This window comes from Sturnus vulgaris, chromosome 1 (assembly GCF_052056855.1).
Source record: "Sturnus vulgaris isolate bStuVul1 chromosome 1, bStuVul1.hap1, whole genome shotgun sequence".
NCBI lineage: Eukaryota > Metazoa > Chordata > Aves > Passeriformes > Sturnidae > Sturnus > Sturnus vulgaris.
In genome coordinates this window covers 70534679-70556066 of record NC_142243.1, presented here as the reverse complement: position 1 = coordinate 70556066, position 21388 = coordinate 70534679, and positions in this window count along the sequence as shown.

Genomic DNA, 21388 nt, shown 5'->3' with positions numbered 1-21388 from the left:
GTTACCTGCTAAGTAAACTCAGCAGCAGCTCTTTGCCTTTTGTGACTGCTGAGATGTGTCACAGACCTGTGAGAGAGCTCAGCAGCTCAAGCCAGGTGTGAGAGCCACCTTGAGACTTGTATCCCACCCTGCAGTCCATCAACCCTCTCACCAGCCTCATGGGCAGCTCATGCCTTCCCAAAGGTGGGCAGAACACCCAAAGTTGTGTCTGTTGCAGAGTGCCCGTGATCACCTACTGCATTTCCATGCTTCTATCTAAGACTTCTGAAAGCTGCAAGTTTCATTAAAAGCCCAAAAGGTTCTGCTCAGGCAGCACTCCCCCAAGGCATCTAGATGCCCAAGCATTTGAAAGTCTTGTGAAGATCATGTTTGCAGGGTCTCCATCAATGTGTCTGGTTTGAGGGGTATCCACAAGATGTAGCATAGATAATGCCCAGTCTTGCCCATAAACAAAAATTCATTGACGAATATCAAGGCATAAAAGAACTGCAGCAATGGGAAGTATTATGTTCTTCTTGCAAACAGCACAGTTAAACAAAATTTGCTTTTGAAAACGAATCTTTGGCTCAAAATTACGTTCTCACACTCCAAGCATTCTTCTGTCGAGTTGGAACTGCTGTGCATTTTCTTAAACCAAGCCACGTCCTGAGAGGTGTCTTGCTATTTCCTCTGCTTATGGGCCCATTCTTCAGCAGAGGAGAAGGGGAGTGCTGACTCTCTGAAGCAGCCGTACTCATTGAATCTCCCAGTAGGTCCCATCCTGTCTGCAGTCTCAGTGCAGCACCTCTGAACAAGGCACTGCTTTAAGAGCTCTGCTTTGCCAAGGCTCCAGGTAGCACTGGTGAATGCTGCTGCTTTGGCTTCAAGCTGAAATTTCACAGAGCTCATACATGTGTGAGCAGGTTAAAAAGAAAAAAAGAGAGAAACCAACCCACAAGAGGTAGAACCTGAAAAATTAGGAAATTATAAGCAAACAGGGAACACAGGCAGGAGTATTGCACACAAAGGGCAATAAACATATGGAATAAATTAGGGGAGTAGGCAATGGAAGCAAAGCATGTAAATGAGTTCCACAGACACCTAGATTTGTTGCTACAGAAGCAGGGGATGGGGGAGAAGGATGGAAAAGAAGAAAAATTGAATTAAAAGGGACTTCTCCTAATCTCATGGCCTTTTCTTATGGTTCCTAAACTCTGTGTTTATCTCGGTGTTGCTGAGACCCCAGATTAATAAGCACTTGGTGTTGGTACATACCTCATGTACAAGCACACCTGGAAACACACTTTGTTTCTCTTGGTTTACATCAAACACCCAGCCTGCCTTCAAAGTATAGTATGAGGGTCTCTACTGCAAATTGAAATGCAAGCTTCTTGATTTCCCTGAAACTTTGAACTCTCATTTTTACTATCCTTCTGAGAGGACAGGGGAGAGGACAGATTTATCAAAAAAGAAAAAAAAAAGAAACAGAAGAGAAAGAAATTCACAAAAGCATGTTCTGACTTGAAAAAGCAAAATACAGTATGCCTGGGAGAGGAACAACAGATTTTAAGATTTTGTATTATTATAAGTAGCTTGGTCACAAGCTGGAGCTGCCACAGTTAATCTTACTGCACTGGTTTTACTGGCATTTTAATGTGTTACCCAGGACTTAACACTATATTATTCACTAAGAGGCTTGTTCCCACCACAGGACATAGGAACATCACTGCTATTAGCACGAAAAGGGGAGCCACATAAACACAGCGAAGAGAACAGCCCCTTGTGGACGAATACTTTTTATGATAATGCTGTAGAGTTAACTCTCGAGGGTTTTCCCCCCTGGATTTCCACTATGCTCACTTGTGCTGACGGGATTGTACCTGCAGCCAGGTTTGACGCTCTTGCTGGGATATCACCGAGGGGATATCACCCCATCAGCAGGGCAGAGCAGAGGCAAGACAGAGCTCCCTGCTGCAACAGAGGAAGTGCTAAATACAGGCTTTCTCCTGGGCTGTGCAGGCTTTTTAATTTACCCTGTTGCTCATAAAGCATCTGCTGTAGCTCGGGAAGCAAATGGGCCTGGGGAATGGTGGTGGTGGCTGCTGCAGGCAGGAAGAGTCAGCCTAGGCTGCATAAATTGGAGGTTTCACATGCTCTGCAAAGTCTCTTTGAGAGATAAAGAGAGGTAGGAGATCATCACAGACAATCTGATCCACAGCTTGCACGGGAGAGCTGAGGCTGTCGAATGCCAGCCTTTCCCAAAGGGAGCTACACTTCAGTCAGTGTGCAGGAGGCTCCTCACCTGCAGCTCCTGCCAGGGCAGCTCTGACACTGACCACAGGGTTGGACCTGGAGATTTTACAATTTCTTTTGAAATGGATCTTTAAAAGGGAAACAGAACTAAAGAAAAACCCACCACCACCATTTAGGCACTTGAAATTCACACATCAAGCAGGAATTAGAAGTTGAATGGGAAACATCTATTCTCACCTTCTGCATTTGCAATATCCTTATGTTTAACTTCTGCATGTCTTGAACAGTGAGTTTATGACTACAGTCTACCTCCTGATGCCAGCACAGAAGACTGACATGTTAGTGGGATTTAATTAAAGTACATTTTATTCATGTTTCCATCCATGGATACAGGACAAATCCTTCTTTGCACCCAATAATCCAAAAAACCATTTACAAGGCACTTGTAGTTTGTTTCCTGAGAAGTCACACCCTAGTACAAACTGTTTCATGTCATCCTTTTATTCTGTATATCTATACCATGCTTATTTTCTCCAGTATGCTGGAAAACCCTACGCCACTCTATAGGGGGGAGTAGAGAAAAATTATTTACACAAGAGTTTGAAAGGCAAGAGGCTTGCATTTCTCTCCAGGACTGTGTAGGGTGGGATATTTGGCCTTGAACCTTGGTGCTTCGATTCCCCTCTCACTAAAGGACTAACATCACACTGTCCTTCAAGGCCACAACAGACATGTTGTGCACCATAAATGCACAGCACTCACATGGCTTTTGCTCCTACTGACAAGTGAAACAGCAAAGGTTTCTGCTTCCTCCATTCACGGCTGCTCTTTGCCCCACAACCCAGACAGCCTGATTCCTGCTAACAAGAACTGCCCAGAGACTAGTTTAGGGTGCATCATGTGTGTGGGGCTGCAGGCCAAGCATCTCCCAGGAAAAAGTGCTTCTGTCTTTGTAAGCCCCAGCACGGGTGAAGTTTATCAGTTCTCCTGTCTAAGATGTATTATTCCAATGGCAGAAGGATGAGTGGCATGCTGAGCCACGGCTGGGGTTAGTTAAATATCATGGTGGACTCTTAACCACTTAAAACCTTTGCCCAATCACTATGCAAAATGCCTTGCTGGAGGATATTTATTTATTTGTTTGTTTGTTTGTTTGTTTGTTTAATTTGGGAGAGAATACTGTATGTCTCCTGCTGCATCAAATACAAATAATCATGGAAAACATCTTCCTTTTTTCCCTGACTTGTTTTCATAAAATATCCTGGCATGTGCTTAAGAGATGATAAAATAAAACCCAGTCTCAACAGGATTCCTGTTGAAATATTAATTGATTGACCAAAATACAAAAAAAACAATGAAAGGAAAAATTCCTTTTTTAGAATAGCTACTTCATAGTAGCTGGTAGAGGAGTTACTTCTGGATTTTGTCATCCTATTACTGACACATTGCTGTTTCTCCACGTATCAGCACTGTTTTAGAAGATACATCCAGATACATCAGTTCTCCTTTTACAGTCCAGGGACCCATAAAAATCACTAAATTCAGAACCTGTGTATCTCCTAGCCCCAAGATGTCAAAAGTCCGAGGGCTAGGAATGCTGGGCTATAACACCAGAGCAACATAGAGACATCTAGAGAGCCACATCTAAAAGAGAATAAATATTTGTATCAATCATTCTTCAATTAGGTTTAGGTAAACCCAAAAAGTAGCAAAGTCTCCTGGTAGCAAGACCCCCCCCCGACATCAGTGGGGCCATCTATCTAATTTCCTGGGGGACACACTGGAAAGGAAACAGGAGTAATTACAGAGCTCGGCTACCTTATGCTCTACAAGCTCTGTTCTCAGGTGCTGGGGTGCTGGCAAAGTCTCTCTGCATCCCAGCAGCACAGAGGCTGCTTGAGTGCATGGCTCCAGAACCGATTTTCCCTCTCCAAGCACAGCCATGAGGAGCATGTGAACACTGCAAGCCATTGCTGTCCCCTGACTTGCAGAGCCTCTCCTTGCCTAGATGACTTATCTGACTCATTCAGAACAAAATTTGGAGAAGAAGGACTGATCATGCCCTCACTTGCCTGGGAGGCATTGCTGAACCATCATCAGAAATGGCCTGATTGCTGTGAACAAGGGGAAGCACATTTTGAAGAGGCCTAGGCAGGGATGCCAAGACACATCACAGTGCTCAGCTGTGTTCAGAGTCCTTTTGTGGAAGTTCACAGGAGGTGCTCAGGGACAGGATGAAGGGCAGTGGATGGGGAGCCACAGGTCTGTCTGTCCATCATTCAGAGGACCCTACGGAAAAGGCCACCAGGATTCATTCTGCCAGCAAGGTTCATGTGAAATACCAGACACTGGGTCTGGGGCAGGCCATCGAGTTTAGGGACAAACAAGCCCTTTGAGGAGCAGCCAGAGAAATGTGACACAGCCGTGGAAGAAATGCAGCAGTGGATGCATGCAACTGTTCCCACCCTGGACACTGCCAGGGCAGCAGTGAGGAGGGAATTGGAAGTGACAGTACTACTTTCTCATTCAACAGGGTGAATCCAGGACACAGGCACAGCTTAAAATGTGACTTTCCCATCACTTTGGGTTCAAACCTTGGTGTTATTTATAAGCAGGGTTGTGTAGTTTTCTTCCTTTCCTTGAGGATTTTTCCATCTCATTAATTCTATCACTAAAACCAAAAGAGAAGGATCTATAGTTAAGGGTATGAGGGATGACATGATGCCGTGGCATCTCAACCCCTTTGTCCAGATCTCCAAATACCAAGGCTTGGGAGCAGCTTTCCTAAAGTGACAAGACTCCTGTATGGGTGCATACACGACTGTCCCATGTAAATATCCCATCTGCAGGATCCAGTTTTCCACATGGCTGTATTAGATGCTCCCTTGACAAATGTAAACTTGAAAGGCACAGACCTAGAGTACCCTTTTTGTCTTAATTTTCTAACTTATTCTTAGAAACAGGCCAGCAAGTATTTTTAGTAAAATTTTCACCTGCTTCCAAGTCAGTTAGGCTGATCTTAAGGTAAGGACATAGACACAAAGCACACAGGGATCAGATTTTTAAATCACTGAACTACCTGAAAGTGCAGAGAGACACCTAGCTGTTTCCCATTGCTCTCAGTGCACAAGAACTGGGCACAACCCAGTGAATGTAATCACAGTACCTCTTTACGTGAAAAAATGTGAAGAACAAACAGTAGATTATAGAAGGGACACAGTGCCTTTCATTACTCCCAAGTTATCAGCACCTTGCAAGTCATATTTTGCAGTTTAATCCACGAACGCTGGGGATAAACTTAGAACAGGAGCCTGTGCTAATCAGTTAAAATCAATTACATTCCTCAAACAGACAACAAAAGCACAGTACTTGTGGACTGTGTTGCAATCCCACCTCCTCCTACCTGTTCCCTATGACAGAGGTAATAGAAAAGAGTGTAATTCTCCCAGGTCCCACTCTGGTTCCTAGTCTCCCCATCACCATTGCCTATATCCCTATCCCAGCACACCATCAAGAGATGAATTTGCAGCCCCACTAAAAATGTGCCCATGCAGAACATGCCGTGAGTGTTCACACTAATAAAAGTGAAATGTTGACAAGTTTGGGCCCTATATGTTGTCAGTGTTTATTCTCATGGCTTAGCTAATTACTCTATATAACATTGGTTTAAAAATTTACACTTCCCAGTGAGTAATGTACAAACCAAGACTCACATGAGGGCAACGTTTTACAAAAAAACAATAAAATGTTTCAAAGTCATACTGGCAGTGGAACTGCAACCAGCATGACAATTGGACACAATGTTAATCAGATACAAGCAATATGAACCAGATTATTTTATTAGCTTGGCAAAGATGCTCAAGCTTCTTCCAGCTTTCATTTACCATTTCCTTTAAGGTGATGCTGCTGCTGATGATGATGATCTTGATGATTTTATTGTTAGAAAAAAATTTCTCCTGTTGTTTTCATCTCAAGAATCCAACTTTACAATAGTGTGGTTACTTAAGTCCTTCTCTCAAGGAATCGCTGTTCTCTCTTCTGCTGCTCTTCCGTTGCACTGAATTGCTTTTATTTTCAAATCCGTCTGTCTGTTGCTATTTTTAATGTACTCATCCTGATGAGAACTTCACTCCCACTATCACACTGAGCCTCACGCAAAGCCACTAAGGAATCACACCTCAGCTCCTTCAAAGTCAGTGGTTAAGGCTGTGAGCTTCACTTAAATCCGGTCTTCAGGAGGCAGGCAGAGCACTGTGGACGTGCTCATAGGTTCATAGTCAGCTCCTAAATCTCTTGGGCACCATACCACGAAGGAAGCTACCACAGTGTTAGGGCTGGCATGGATGCTGGCAGCCCTGTCTGAAGTAGGACTTCTTCCCTTGTCAGACCTGATAGCATATCTCCAATCAGCTCTGTGCAGGAGCCTTCGTGTCCCAGAGGGATGCAGAGCAGTGCCCATTACAGAAAGTGTGAGGGGAGCACCCCTGTAATGCCAAATGTGATTCAGCTCCCAAGGGTGCACTAGCCAAAAATCACAATGGGATTAAGTATCATAAACTTACACCTGCAGGTGTGAAAATGAGCTATGGTATCCCTCCCTATCCTCTCCTGTCAGTGTTCCCTGCAAGGGCAGTGGGATTGCTCTCCAGGTGTTCACTGAAAACAGCACATAAATGTTTCAAACACCACTTCATAGGTGTCACTCCAAAGCCATAAAGAAAACAGAAGGCAGAAAGCCTGAGCGCAAACCCTTAAATAACAAAAATTCTTCTCCCCTCTCTAGGATTTTGCAGGGTGAGGAGCAATGTTAGCTGAAACCTTCATTTTACAGTTTTTTCTCAAAAACTCAGTATACGACCAGCCTCAGAAGTGTTAGTGATGTTGCCTTCAGAAGACCTCTTGGATTTACGGGCAGTAATTAATCTTTAGCTGCAGTAAGGCAGCTGTGCTGCAGGGTTACTAGGAGTCACCATATTCATAAATGGTGATTGCACCGCACACACAGCCCTGAGTGAGTACCCTGCAGAGTGAGTACCCTGAGTGAGTACCCTTGAGTACCTTTCCACAGGGAAAGGTTTCCTGGGCCACTTGCAAAGGCCCTCAGGTTAGGAAGGTCTTGACAGGCAATCTGGAAAGACCCTTCTTCTCTGTGCAAGAAAGACTTTAAGGCAGGGTGGCCTGGGCAGACGAAGCCCCTGAGGACAAGACATAGACAGGAGTTAGGAAAGAAGGATCCATCAGGTCACCCATGTCTTCCTGGCAGCAAGAGTCAGGGCTGCTCTCTGCTATGTCTTTATACATCTAATTCAATACCTTGAGTAAATCTGAATTGGTCCATTTGACCAGCTGAGGAGGGATAAATAGAATATTTGAGTTGGGTGTATTTTGCGCCCATGTGGCTGCCATGGGATGAGAGCAGCATTGCTCCCCTCTCTCTCTGTTTTGATTTCCACCACAATTATGTCCCTTCTCTGTAGTGGGAGTAACATCCTTAGATCTCAGCTGTTTTGGCTGAAGGAACCTCTGCCCATCACTTGCCTTGCTGGTGGATGGGAGTACCTTGGGTATAGCCCAAGATGCTTGCAGATACCAAGAAAAGTCTCAAACTAAGGGAGAGTGGCAACACTTGCCTCTTCACTGAAGACCCATCTTCCTGATACCTGGCCAAGCCTGGCTCCTCTGGAAGCAAAATAAGCAAGCATTGAAAGAGGTCGGTTCTCATAGGAGCCTAGGAAAAGACAGTTTGCCTCCTGTTATGTCTAAGTAACATCAGTCAAACACCAATACCCAAAACCAGCACTGTGGATATTTTTAAGGGGCCGGATCACAAAGTCTTGAAGTCATTTATTAGTCACAGCTTTGACGACTTCATCAGACTTCTGTCATACACTAGGCTGTGCTGTATATTGAGCCAAATCACTTGGATTAGACTCAGTCACATCACCTATATGGATGTATCCACGCTTCTGTATCCACGCTTCTGCCAAAATGTAAGGGGAATAGGACCAGTTCAGCTCTCAGTAACTTACTCACATGGTAAATGGCCTGCCTGTTCCTTATCTTGCATTTGAATTTGTCTGGCTCCAGTTTTTGGCCTGCTGTTTTGGAGAAGATCCCTTTTCTGCAAGGTATTTTCTCCCCAGGAAGTATTGTCATGCAGGGCACTTGTTGCTCACCGCAGGATTCCCCTCCCAGTTGGCGGCACCAGCCCCAAAGGCAGAAGCCAGAGTCATACAATCTGACACTAAGTAAACACTCGGACTCCATTTGAATGGAAGGGCAGTCCAAGTGGCCTCAAAAAAAAAAAAAATCCACAAAAACCACTTGCGGGGCTCTGCTGTATTTGTTTTAGTCCCCCTTTGCTGTCTAGGGGAAGGGGAAAGGAGAGGATAAATGGCCCTTAGCCCTTTTCTCCAAGTCCTTTCAGCCCTGGTCGGGTGCATATGCCCCACTCACCCCTGCACTGGCTTTCAGCTCCCCTGGAGCTGAAGAGTGAATAAGACCTCTAGGACATTGTCTCTAAGCTGATAATTGCAGCCTCTTCACTGGCACAAGGCGTCTCTCATGCCATTTTGACCCAAACTATGTCTTTTTTCTGTATATTTTTAATTAGACTCAAGAATGCAGAAAACCCAGCGTGAGATCCTTTCACTCCCCTTTGTTTAATATCTGTTATTATGACATTAAGTGTAGGGTTTTGTTGTGGTAGAGAGTTCAAAATCCCCCTCGGTTCTGCTGCTGTAGCCATGGGTTCGTGTACATTAAAGTGGTCATTTTCGGATTAGCTCTTGCCTTCCCTTTGATGCATGTGAAACGCTGAGCCAGTTAGCTGGAGAAGGCATTTTAGCTCTTTTGTTGCCCTTCCTCACAACCAACGGCAGGGAGAGGACGAAAGCCCCCTGGCTCTCTTAAAACCAGAAAGGAATTTCCAAAGGGTTTAAAGCTTTAGTTGCCACTTCTGTCTGGGGTTGCCTGACGAAAAATAGAGCGGGTTTGCTTCCAAATAGAGCAGGCGGCGAGGAGCCTCGTATTTGCTGCTGTTGTTTTCATCATCACTTGTGTGTGCCTGTTCACTGGGGATTTGGGAGTCCTGAGGGCAGTACCGAGACTGAACATTGGCACAACTCGAAACTTTTCTCTGGGATAAATGTCTTAAGTGATGAGAATCAGAATTTTGCAGCAGTCAAAGTTGGGGTTTTTCCTCTTCTCTCTTCCTTTTTTTTTTTTTTTTTTTTTTTGTTTTCCCTCTTCCTTTTGGTTTGGCAGTTCATGGGAAGCAAAACAAAGGTTTGATTGAACAAATGTTAGATTTCACGTACACTTCACATTACAGAGGCAGCCTTATGATTTCTATCCATTTACATAAGACCTACACTCTGCACGGCTGTTTCTGTGGGATGTCTGATATTTTCTTCCGAGGAGAGAGCATTCTTGAGTCTTCAGCTCTTCCCACTTTAACCATTCATATCATTACAACTAATCCTAAGGGCTCTTGATTAAAATAAAACTGAGTCAATTGAAAAAAAAATTGAAAAAATGGTTAATTACAAAAAAAAAAAAAAAATACACACGTAGAACTTTTCTTCTGCCTTAGACATCATCCCAAATATTCGTGTGAAAGTCGGGCAAGCAGGGGGAGAGGGAGTAGAAGGTCGGGGTGGGGGGGAGGAAATGTTTATGTCCACACTGCTCAGTGATGGAATAATGCGCTCCAACGTGAAGTCAGAGCCGCGGGGCATGTGAAGTCACAGCTTCTCCAGGTGACAGGTGCTGCAGCAGTTCAGATGCGATGCAGCCGCTCCTGCTCCCCTCCCGCCCCGGGCATCGGGAACCGGGGAGCAGGGGCTGCCCCTCCGAACGCAGCTCCTCCACTTGACATACGGGTGGGAAATAGGGGCTCATGAAATATTCCTGATCCACCAGAATAATTTTTGCCTTGAGAAACCTTCTTCCTTGTTTTGGGTTTTGGGGGTTTTTTAATTTGTTTTTTTTGTTTTAATAGACCGTAATACATGCCTAATCAGTGAGATATGTTTTAATTTAAAAGCCAGTAGACTGCAGTTGAACTGCGCTACCGAAATCCGATGTAAGGATAATTTGGAGTATTCAAAACCGCTGAGTCAGCGGCGGAGCCCATCTCCATGGCTAGAATATTGTTTTTAACTCCCGCTGCTGTGTTTCACTTACTGTTATACCGATTGTATCGTGTAATTATTGTTTGTTTTCCAAAAATGTAATTACTTTTTTTCTTTGTTTCCTCTGCGACGCTAAATCTGCCAAATGTCTGACTAAGGCAGCTCCAGAAAATAAAAAAAGAAAAAAAAAAAATTAAAGCTACTGAAAGAGGAGAGGGGTCTTTTTCTCTCTCTGTAGCCGAACATTTTACCTCTCAGGGACCTTTTTCCATCGACTGTTTAGTAAAGATAGCGGCACGTGGAGAACCCCAGCCCGGTTTGAGGAAGACATCGGCCCCGGGGCAGTCCCACGCGTTTCTCCCGTGGTTTTCCCTCCTGGCCGCAGGCGCGACCGCTCTGCACAGAGCGATCTGCCGGGGGGTTAATAGCAATGACACCAATAATAACGATAATAACATGAAGCTGTGGAGGTGATTCAAGCCTGGTGCTGGGGCCAAGCTGCACAACGGGACCAGGAGGCCCGGAGCCAGGGGTGGTCTGGGGGAGCCGGAGGAGTCCCCTGCGTGCCCGCCTCCCCTCTCCGCAGGCAGACAGTGAGGCTCGGAGGTCTGGCCTCCGGCGGTCTCGGTCCCCAAGCAGGAGCTGCCGGGGATGGTGCCCCGCAGCCCGGAAAGCGGATCCTGGCACCGGCTAGTGGTGGCTAGTTTGGCCCTGGGGCCGAAAAGAAGAGAGGATGGAGGATGCTGATTTCCCGCTGACACGTCGCTTTGGTCTTCTTGGGGGAACTTTTAAGGCTCAGTCCGGAGCGGGGGAAAGCGGGGACAGCCCGGGCGGAGGGGACTGGAGTGCCAAAATGCGGGCGCGCTTCAGCTCTCACCGTGCTGGATATGTCCAGGCCAGAGCCGGAGGAGTCAAATGCCCAGACCAGTGCTCAGCAACACGCCAGGAGAGGTTACTCGACTTTTCCTCCTCTTTAATGTAGGTTTCGGGAAGAGTAACGCCGTGTTACATCGGCTCCCCCGGTAAATTATACCTGCTTTAATCAAAACGGTGCAGAAGGGCCAGATCCCCCACACGCCAGCAAACCTCCCCCGGCTTCTCTGGCACGTACCCCCGAGCAAGAGCTTGCAGGCAGCACTGGGGAGAGACTGGGCAGCTGAAGACAGTTCTCACCGCTCCAGCTTCAGACATTGCTGCCGGGCTGGTTCTGGAAAGAGGATGGATGGGAAGGGTGGGAAACCTCGCCCTCGCCTTCCTTCCCTGTGTAGGAGGATCAGCCGCCTAACTCCTGTCCTCAGGAGCGGGGGTCTGGGGTTTCTCAGCACGGAGAAACAGATAGTCCCTGAAACCGCAGACTTTATTTCTGGCAAACAATGCTCCCCCAGCCAGCGTTTGTGTGCGAGACAAGTAATTGTGCTCCCTTGCTTAAATAAATCATTGATGGGTGAAATTACACATGCTCACTTAAAATGTAATGTGATTAAGAGATTATGGGATCGCAGTTAATATGTTGCCTCACAGCTTCTGGACCCAATTTCTGACACCAGAAATCCATCAGCCACAACTGTCCCTCCTTGCGGGGAGGCAGCTCCTCCTGCCACCGGCAGCCGTGGGGGCTGGCCGAGAGGGGGGACCGGGGTCTCCCGCCTCTGCTCCCCGCAGGGGGACGGAGAAGGTGAGAGGGAGCGTCAGGTTTGCGTTCAAATGAATAATAACTTCTTGCTGTTGTTGTCTGGGGGAGGAGAAAAAAAAAAAGTTAAATGGAAAGGCAGGAGACAGGGGGTGGGGGGGAAAAGAAGGGCTGGGGCTGCGCCTGCAAGCTTATTACCTCTCATCTGAAAGCTGCTCCATTTCCTCACACATCGGGTAAGTCCTTTATCATGAGGTGGCACAAGCCCTGCCGGGGGCTATTGGTCGCCCCGAGGAACGAGCCGGGATGGCAAGCGGGATCCTATCATCAGGCTGCATAATAACCCCGGGCTCGCCACAGCTGCGCTGTGACCCTTTGTGATGGAGCTGATAGCGCTCCCGTGAAATAATGTCCTCCTTTTGGGTGTGAAATCACCATGTTTATTAATTGAGCTAGACATGAGGGTTACCTTTTTCTTTCCAAGCCATGAAAATTTGTGATTCAGGGCAAATGGTTCCCCCTTCCCCCCAAGTTGTGTTGCCAAGGGGTTGAGAGAGAAGGACCAGCTGGGAAGAAGAGCTATTTTAGAGGGTCGAGAAGGACTGAGCTTTATGGCAAGTTCAGATTAGATTCATGCACAGACACCCCACACCTCGCTCAACCACAAAAGGAGCCCCCCAGTATGGGCAAGCACCGCGGGCAAAGACCAAACTCATTCCCAAAGGATGGAAGCCGCGGTGGGGAGGGATGCGCACGGCCGTCCTGTGTGGGGATGCGCGGTAACTGCGGCGTGGGGCGCCGCGCATCCCCACGCACGCACTTTAGGAGGTGGGTCGTGCCGAAAGAGCACGGCGTCTCCCTCCACACACACTTTTGTTCCTTTTTTTTTTTTCTTTGCAATTAGGCTTGTAACGAGCTTATTGAAGTACGTGCTTCTGGGCCAATAATACTTGCATTTAACCTAATTAAAGTCGACCTTTTAAAATATAAACACGCCTTTCTTTTTTTTTTTTTTTTTTTTTTCCCTCTTCCCCCCTCCTTTCCTACCCTGGTTTAACAATTTAACGTTTGACTCTCTGGGCTGGAACATGCAACCTTTCACCAGAGCACGGAGAGAGAGAGAGGAGGGGGAAAGTAGCAAAAACCTGCGAATGAGGCGGAGGGACTGGCTTTGCCCGAGCATCCGCGACACGCTTCCAGGTAGGCAGCTACCCCCACCCTCCTCCGCCTCCCGGGGCCACATTTCTTCTCCCCTCACTCCCCCACTCCCTCATCCTCCTCCGGTGGGCAGGGAGCGAGCTGGTTGCCGCCCAGGAGCCGGGGGGACACCCTCTGCCCTGCCGAGGGTCGGGACTCAGGCGGGGACAGCCGTCTCCCGGAGAGGGGTGCGGAGCAAAGGGAAGCCGAGCGCTGCCTGCCGGGGGGCGGGCGCAGCTGCGTGGGGCCGGACACGAGACTCCCACTGGAGGCTGGTGGGGCTGGGCTGCGAGGCTGAGGCAAAGCCCCCAAAATAACTCGGTAACGAGTGTGTGCGTTAATGCCCTCTATGCCCATCACACAGGAACTGAACGGGTCTGTTTCCCGTGAAAGCCCACCCTCGCACAATCTCAGCGTGTTTTTCCGATCAATAGGAAATTTAAACCTTTTTTTTTTTTTTTTTTTTTTTTTTCCCAGGACAAACCCGAACATGCTAATTTTAATATTTTTTATTTTACTTTTTTTTTAACTGTGTAATCAGAATTATCCTGGGATTATTTTTTTTTTCCGCTGAATGACATTACAAAGAATTCTGTTAAAGAAAGCCAGACTAATTGCTGCCAGAAGAGTCTTTGCATAGAAAAGTCTGGTTTCCATAAGGCAGTTTCTGTGGATGTTGCGGTTAAATACAAACGTAGTGGAATAGTGGAAACGGGATTTAAATTTTTTTTAATAGATAGGTAGATAGATAGATAGATAGATAGATAGATAGATAGATAGATAGATAGATAAAGGTGATTTTTCTCAGCAGCAGGAAAGACCCACGCTTTAGTAAGAGAACTATTCAGGGACTGACGGGGCGCACACTGAGAGGAGCAAACGCCGGCACACTCCCACACGGCTCTGCCCCCGCGGCAGCTCCCCCGTGCTCTCGCCCCCAGCCCGGCCCGTCTGTGGCGGCAAAGCCCCTCGCAGCTCCCGGGGCAGCTTCGCCCGGGTCCGGGCTCTGCCCTCTCCCTCGGAGGGCAGGGTGAGGAGGATGGAGAGATGGCAAGGTGCGAAATGCGGCCATCCCGTCGGTGGCCCGACACCCCGTTCTCTTGTTAAAGTCTCGGTCCTTCCTCACCTGCGGTGAACCCAACAGCGAGGATGGGGGAGGCAGGACCCCCACTCGGAGCCCCCCTGTCCCCGCGTCCCAGCAGCAGCAAGGCGGACAGGACAGCAGGCATCCTTGGGGAGCTCAGCGGCCTTCCGAGGAAAAGTGGGCCCGGGGTCGGCCGCGCTGCTAGCCCGGGGTGGTGGGGAGGGCTGCCCCGCATCAGCCACCCCAGGCAGCTGCGCAAAAACAAGAAGAAAGACCTGAAGAATCCCGCAAGGATGTAAACATCGCACACGTTTCTCTCTCTCTCTCTCTCTCTCTCTCTCTCTCTCTTTTTCCCTTTTCTTTCCTCTTTAATTTTAAATCTCCCTCGGTTAACCATCCTGCCTTGCTCTTCTTTTACTCTCTCAGTTAGGGGATCCTAGGTAGAATTTTTAACCCCCTTCATAACATCAGGACTCCCTCGTCTGAAGAAGAGAGTCAAAACAAAAGTAAAAGACGGAGTCTTTCCCTGCAGCAGGGCAGAGCCTGCCCCACCGTGCCCCTCCGGGGTCCCGAGCCGGCCGGAGAGGGCAGGAGCATCCCTGCTCCTCTTCCGTGCCCAGCCGCTCTGTCCCGCTGGGTTGCAGCTGGCTCCACCGAGTGAAAGAGGAAAATCGGGATGGAGGCAGATTTCTGCAAAAATCTCCCATTCCGCTGACCACAGAGAGTCGCGGGAGTTTTCCAGCCGCTAATTCCCAGTCCTTCTCCTATCACCAGCAGCACAGCCACCGAGAGGTGGGGGTTCCACACACCTCTTCAAAACCTAATGCCTGCTTGGACTACCGGAGCTCTTCACAGTGAAAGGAAACAGAGCTCAACCACCCCGCGGGATGGCTTTTTTTCTTTTTTTTTTTTCTTTTTTTTTTTTTCCACAACAACATCAACATCATACTCTAACGCCTCTGCAGACAGAGCAACCTCAGCCCGGTGCTGCTCGGCCGCCCTTTTGTTCGCAGTGGGGAGACCCGGTCTGGCTCGGCTCGGCCCGCCGGGGCTGCGGGGAGCCCGGTCCTCCCCTCCCTCCTCTCGCCGGAGCGGGGACGTGATAAAAGGAGACAGGGCTCTGAAAGGATTTGATTGAAATGGCGTGTGCCAAGCTGATGGGAGCCAGCGAGGGACAAAGCGCCGAGGAGCCATGGACACTCGAGCAATTATTCCTCCACGCTGAAGGTGGATTAGTGCAATGGAAAGAAGCATATGTTCGGCCTGGGGCGACACTCCCCCTGGCTGGGTTTAGAGAATGAGAGCGGAGAAAGAGGCTGAACCTGGAATATCAACTATCCGGGAGACAGCCCACCCCACCCCCTCTTATCCCAGCCTCTCCAAAAGTCTCAGGGATGGAGACATAAATATACACACCCATAAAGATAGATAGATACGAACAAACACGCAAACACCCAAAAAATACAGATGAACACACACCTCTAGGTACGGCTGCATGTGCACATGGCGCTGGCACACCAGCTCTGCATAGATAGGCAGGAGCAAGAGGCGCCCTAGGTGAAAAACCTCCCTGGGCATGACAATGCGAACAAATAAACAGTCGGCCTCTAAGAAGGTCATAGCAGCAGCCAGTTCTGCTGGAGGCTCCAGTTTCCCCAGACCTTTCCCAGGAAACTTTCCAAAAGCAGCTGCAGCAAGGAATGGGTGATCTCCATATCCCCTACCAGGGCCACATCCAGGCCCTCCTGGAAACACAAAGCAAAACTTCAATTGCCCCTTTTCCATCTGATGTTCTTCTAAGCCACAGCCACCTCCTGTTTTCTTTCCCTAGCTCCCTGCAAAACCTCACTCTTTCTAGCAGGATAGCTGCAAGCTCTCCCAAGGGCATGAGGATGGGAAGAAGCCCCAGCATCCAGCCTGTCAGCCCCCATCCCAAACATCAGCATGCCAGGAACAGACCTCAGTGAGGTTCCGTGGCAATGGGACACCCATCATCCCCTGTCCTGGATCATCTACACCCACACGCAGGCTCCAAAACTCAGGCAGGCATGGCAGGAGCACATTTTTAGCACTAGTATAATGTAGTTCGTTAGGCCTGATGAGGAAAAAGAGCACTGAGGCCAGGCACAGCCCCTACTTTTCCTCCCAGCACTGCCCTGCTGGCCTCCCCTAGCACCTGCCACAGTGTGGGGTGTCCCCCCAGGTGTTGTCCAAGCCATCCCTCTGCTTTGCAGGGCAGAGAGATACATACCACAGGAGAGGAGGAGACAGGACAAACACAGGGAGCAGCATCCAGCAGCAAGGTAGAGGACAAGGGGGACAAGCTGGAGGGAAGGGTGCCTGCCAGCAAACTTTGATGGGAGGGAGAAATAGGGAAGAAAAGGGAATGCAGTTCTTTCCTTCCCCTGGGAGCCTCAAAAATGCTCTGCTCTACAACCAGAAATGTGCCCCAAATATTTCACATCTCTTCTTATTTATCCTTAGCTTTGGGGATTAGGATGAATCGTACACAGAGAGGAGGGGGCCAGCTCTGCCCAAAGCAGTGCAGAGGTAGGAAGTTCTGCGGGATGAAGGAGCAGGTAGGAACATAACCAAAAACATTTTATAGAAGCAATATACATCTCTCAACCTGTGAGTGTAACTGCACAGCTAATACACCCACTAGAAAACAACTCTCTATTCAGAGCCCCTGCATCTGCTTTTAATCAAGTATTACAATGAAAATTAACTATACCACAGGCAACAACAGCAGTGGGGCTTAACAGCATCTCTGGACAGAGAAGTCTTCATGTAGATGCTGCATATCTCCTATAGAAAGTAGGATATGTGTGTATGTGTGCACAGTATGCTCAGGAACAACATGGTGAAATGGCTTGCACTTCACACCTGACAGTCCTCCACCTTCCTGCTGAACACAAGACAATTTTTTCCTCACCTAGGCTATGCTTTCCCAGTTTACCCTCCTTGGCCTGGTTTGAAGATCCGCTGTGCAAATGAGCTCTGTGACTACAAACAGGACAATAACCGTGGAGCTTGGAGTAACCTCAGGGCCCTTGTTTTGAGAGGGAGGGACTCATGGGGAAACCACAGGCTCTGGGTGCCAGCATGCGCCTTGCAAAATCAGAGCCTGACGGAAAAGTGCCACAGGGAACCAGCAGGTCCCTCCTACACTACCAGAAAGCTCTCAATAGTCTTACTCTGATTTCCACACTACATTCACTCAGTGAAGATGCTCTAACAGCTCTGTCGGTATGATAAAAATTTTGGGCCACCAAAGTTAAACTCAGCATCAGAGGGACATGACTGCAGTTGTTGTAAGGGGGAATAAAAGACCACAGATTGACACCTTCGTATTTACAGTATCAGAAAGGAGTAACAGTTAAGGGTGCAAATATTTACTGCCTTCCTGAGCGATACATCTGTTTATCCTGCCTGAAATGTCAGCTGTTTCATCCACCCAAGAAAGCTGAGAAACTTTAACTAGAAGAAGAAAAACAAGACTATTTTGGTCTTCTGAAGCCAGTAAGGCTCTGCTAGTAATGGGTCATAAAAGACTTTCACTTTTCCTCTGTTTCCAAACGCTTGCTTTAAGCGTTTCTTTTTGGGAGTTTGGGGTTACTAAATACTGCAAATGCAGAGGCTGCAGCCTATGCAGAATAAATGATTTAAGAACTGGGCTCGGCTGATTTATTTTTTCCTCCGTATTGGAGATAAAAAGAAGGAACACATTCTAGTAATCCCTACTCATTTTCACAGCCATTCTTGCACCTGTAACTCAAATAATGAAGCCATTTGTTATTTATATTGCACTTTCCCCTCCATTCTAGATTTCTAACGATCTGACCCTGCTTTATGGCCCTGACAAAGCCTGAAACCGGTGTGGACTTCCAATAATTGAACGATATAAGGAAAAATCTTTAACTGGAATGAAGCAGATGTTAGCTTCATGCAGTTCCCTAACTTGATTATTCTTTGGACACGTTAGACGAGCATTAGTGATTGATAATGACGCTAATTAACCCCTTTCCTTTCCAAAACAGTAAACCAACGCCAGCAGGATTCTGCAAACAACACACACAAAGTATATACCAGTATCTGCTCAAAGTGGATCAGAGACACAACTTCATTGCCCGGTGCTCGACAAAATCCTTATCCTGCTGACACCAAGCTGGCTCCAAATCCTCTCTAGGAGTTAACAGCTCCAGCTGCTTGCAGGGCAGGGAGCAGAGACATAGCTCTTTCACGCAGAAAAGGTGCACGGGACAAAATCAAAGGCACCATTAATTTTTTTTATACTCCAAATCTTTCACGTTTCATTATGGATCCAGTTTAAATCACTGTGCCCTCACTAGCTGGGATGGACTTCATGCTGCTCCCCGTCAGAAGGACGCTTGTTGTTTTAGCTACACTTTCCTAACATGAGGGCTGAGACTCTGGGAATCTGGGCTGAGATATTCATGTACCAAGGAGGGAAATGCACATTCTGGAATTTAAATGGAAGGTAGAAGACAAGTAAACAAACAAGGAGCTGATCTGATTATGCAGTCGAATTTATCATGGACAATAAAGAAATTGCCTTTAAATGTAAGGGTTTGGGTAAATGAATACTCCTAGCAAGTGAATAAAATGTATTCAATTAACTAAAAACCTTGTGCACTTCTGAACTGAAGTGGAATCGACTGTAATTGATTTATTTGAAACCAGAGGTTAAGGACTGAATTAGCTAAGTACAACTGGGTATTTCAAGCCACTGACTTCTCAAATGTCAAATCTCTTCTATTTTAAATATTATTTCAGCTGCGGGGCATTGCTGTCCTGATGGCTGTTCCACCAGTTAAATTTCAAATTATATTAATATTTGATTTTTGGAGGGTGGGGTAAAATACGGTACAAAGAGGAGGGCTGTCCTTGTTCACGGTGAAAGAGCACCAAGCTGTATTTTGGTTCACATGTAGGAATTAGCTCAGCGTGGCAGCAACGCTCTAACGTTCAGCCACCACTCACCCTCGCTTCAACCGATCTGGGGGAGGGAAAAAAATAACAACAGATTTTTGTTTAGTGTATAAAAAGCATGACCCAGAATTTCACTGCTGCACCTCGATCACAACATTAAAAATGCATCCAAAGAATGCTGAAGTAATTAGCACGTTTTAGTAACTGCACACGGGTCACAGCAGAAGAGGCTGAACCGAACCTAGTCTGATTTCCATTATCGCCTGTAATATCCTTCCTTACAAATAACAGTAATAAAGAAATCTATGCAAGGTCATTTCATTTCTGGTTTTTGGTGGCTTGCTAATCCAGCAGCAGGATACCTAAAATGCGCTCTCCTACCATGAAGTAGCTAATTATATGTTTAAAACATTACTTATTATGACCTTATAATGTTCTAGCATAAGACTGCTTTATACATTGACCAGTATAAAACGATTATATTGGGTACAGGTTTCAAAAAGTAACAAGCATCTGTAAATCCAGATATGAATGAATGGTATTTAATAAGATTGTTTTCGTTTAAAAATGAGTATTTATGTGTTGCTGTAGAAAGAGCAGCAATGTATTGCTGTTTATGAATGCTATTGTGCCTGAGGTTAGGATCCCACACACAATCTGAGATGCAGCCAAGAAAAACAGCCCTGATAGACAATGCTTCACTTCACCTGCTACAATACTGTGCATTTCATTTATGTCAAGAATATGTACAGTTAGGGTTCATTCACCTCATTATTTTGTTACATCTACTTTACGGTTAACCAGTCTCTCTTGGAAATAATAAATAACTGTTTTTAAAACAATTGCAGCTTTGCATTCAAAAGATCCACTTTCAATTTATAGAAAAAAAATATTCACCATTTTTATAAACTAGCTGGCTCTCGAAAATAGAATTTAGACTCCACCAACTCTCTTTCTGCTTGGCAAGATTGATTTTACACTGCCTTCCATAAGTAGATTACCAAAGCAAAATGAAACATCTTGGGCTTTATCTAATGCTTTGCTTCACCAGCTCTACCAAACGTCAAAATATATGAGTAAATGCTAATTCTCTGTGCAGCTTTATTGTAAACACCTCCTTCCTAACCTCTTCAATTTCTGCCTGAACAAAAAGGGGAAAAAAGGGGGAGAGAGAGAGTCAGGGAGGAAAGGAAAGAGAGAGAAAAATCAGCCTCCACTACCAAAATACCATCAGCACTTAAAGGAAACCCTCTCTTTAAAATGCCTTTACATTCTAAAATGCATTAAGTCTCCCTTCCTATGATATAACATAATCCAGCCTGATCCTGATTTCACCTACCCCCCAGGCCAAAGAAAATAGATCCAAAATCTGAATTCTCACATGTTTTTATAGACCATCTTCAAGACATACACTCCGTTTTTTTAAAGCGAACTTCCCTTTTTCACAACTGGTTTCCACAAGAAGAAACTCAAGATAAAAATTTCAGTCCCTTATAAACTGACACAGCCATCTCAAAATGTCAGTCTGTGCATTCCACTAAAACACGAACCATCAATCAGAAATAATCTGTCTCCTGCAAGATTTCACTAAAGTTCACAACCGTGAGATGATTTTGTTGGCATCAACTACGGAGCTTTTCTTTTTTCTTCAGGGGGAGGGAGCACCGAGCTCTGATTTATCAGTATAATTTTTTTTCATAGCATTAATTTTCAGCATTTTCTCAGTAATGATTCTTTTATAAATAAGCCTTTCTTGATATGTATTTTTTTTTGTCTCTGCTCTCCATTAGGTCAACTACATGTACAAAAATTTTATAGGCTTATAATTCTGTATGCTATATATAAACATAAATAAAAACCTAGAGGTCAACATAAATAAAATAAAACTTTTATTTTTTAAATAAAATTATGTTTTGGTCAAAGAAAAGATAGTGTGTCATTTTTGTTAGTAGTACAGACAATTTTTTATCCAAAAGAATACATTGTGCTTTATTGTGTCATTTGTCTGAATACAGACTCAGTGGAATATCTAAATGATACCCTGCTCTGAACTCCAAGTTGAAAGTAAGTTTTTATTATACTTGAGGGAAACAATGGGTTCAGCTGCTTATTGCAAGGAGCAATTGTCAAGGGAGAGTTAAACTCAATTACTGTAAC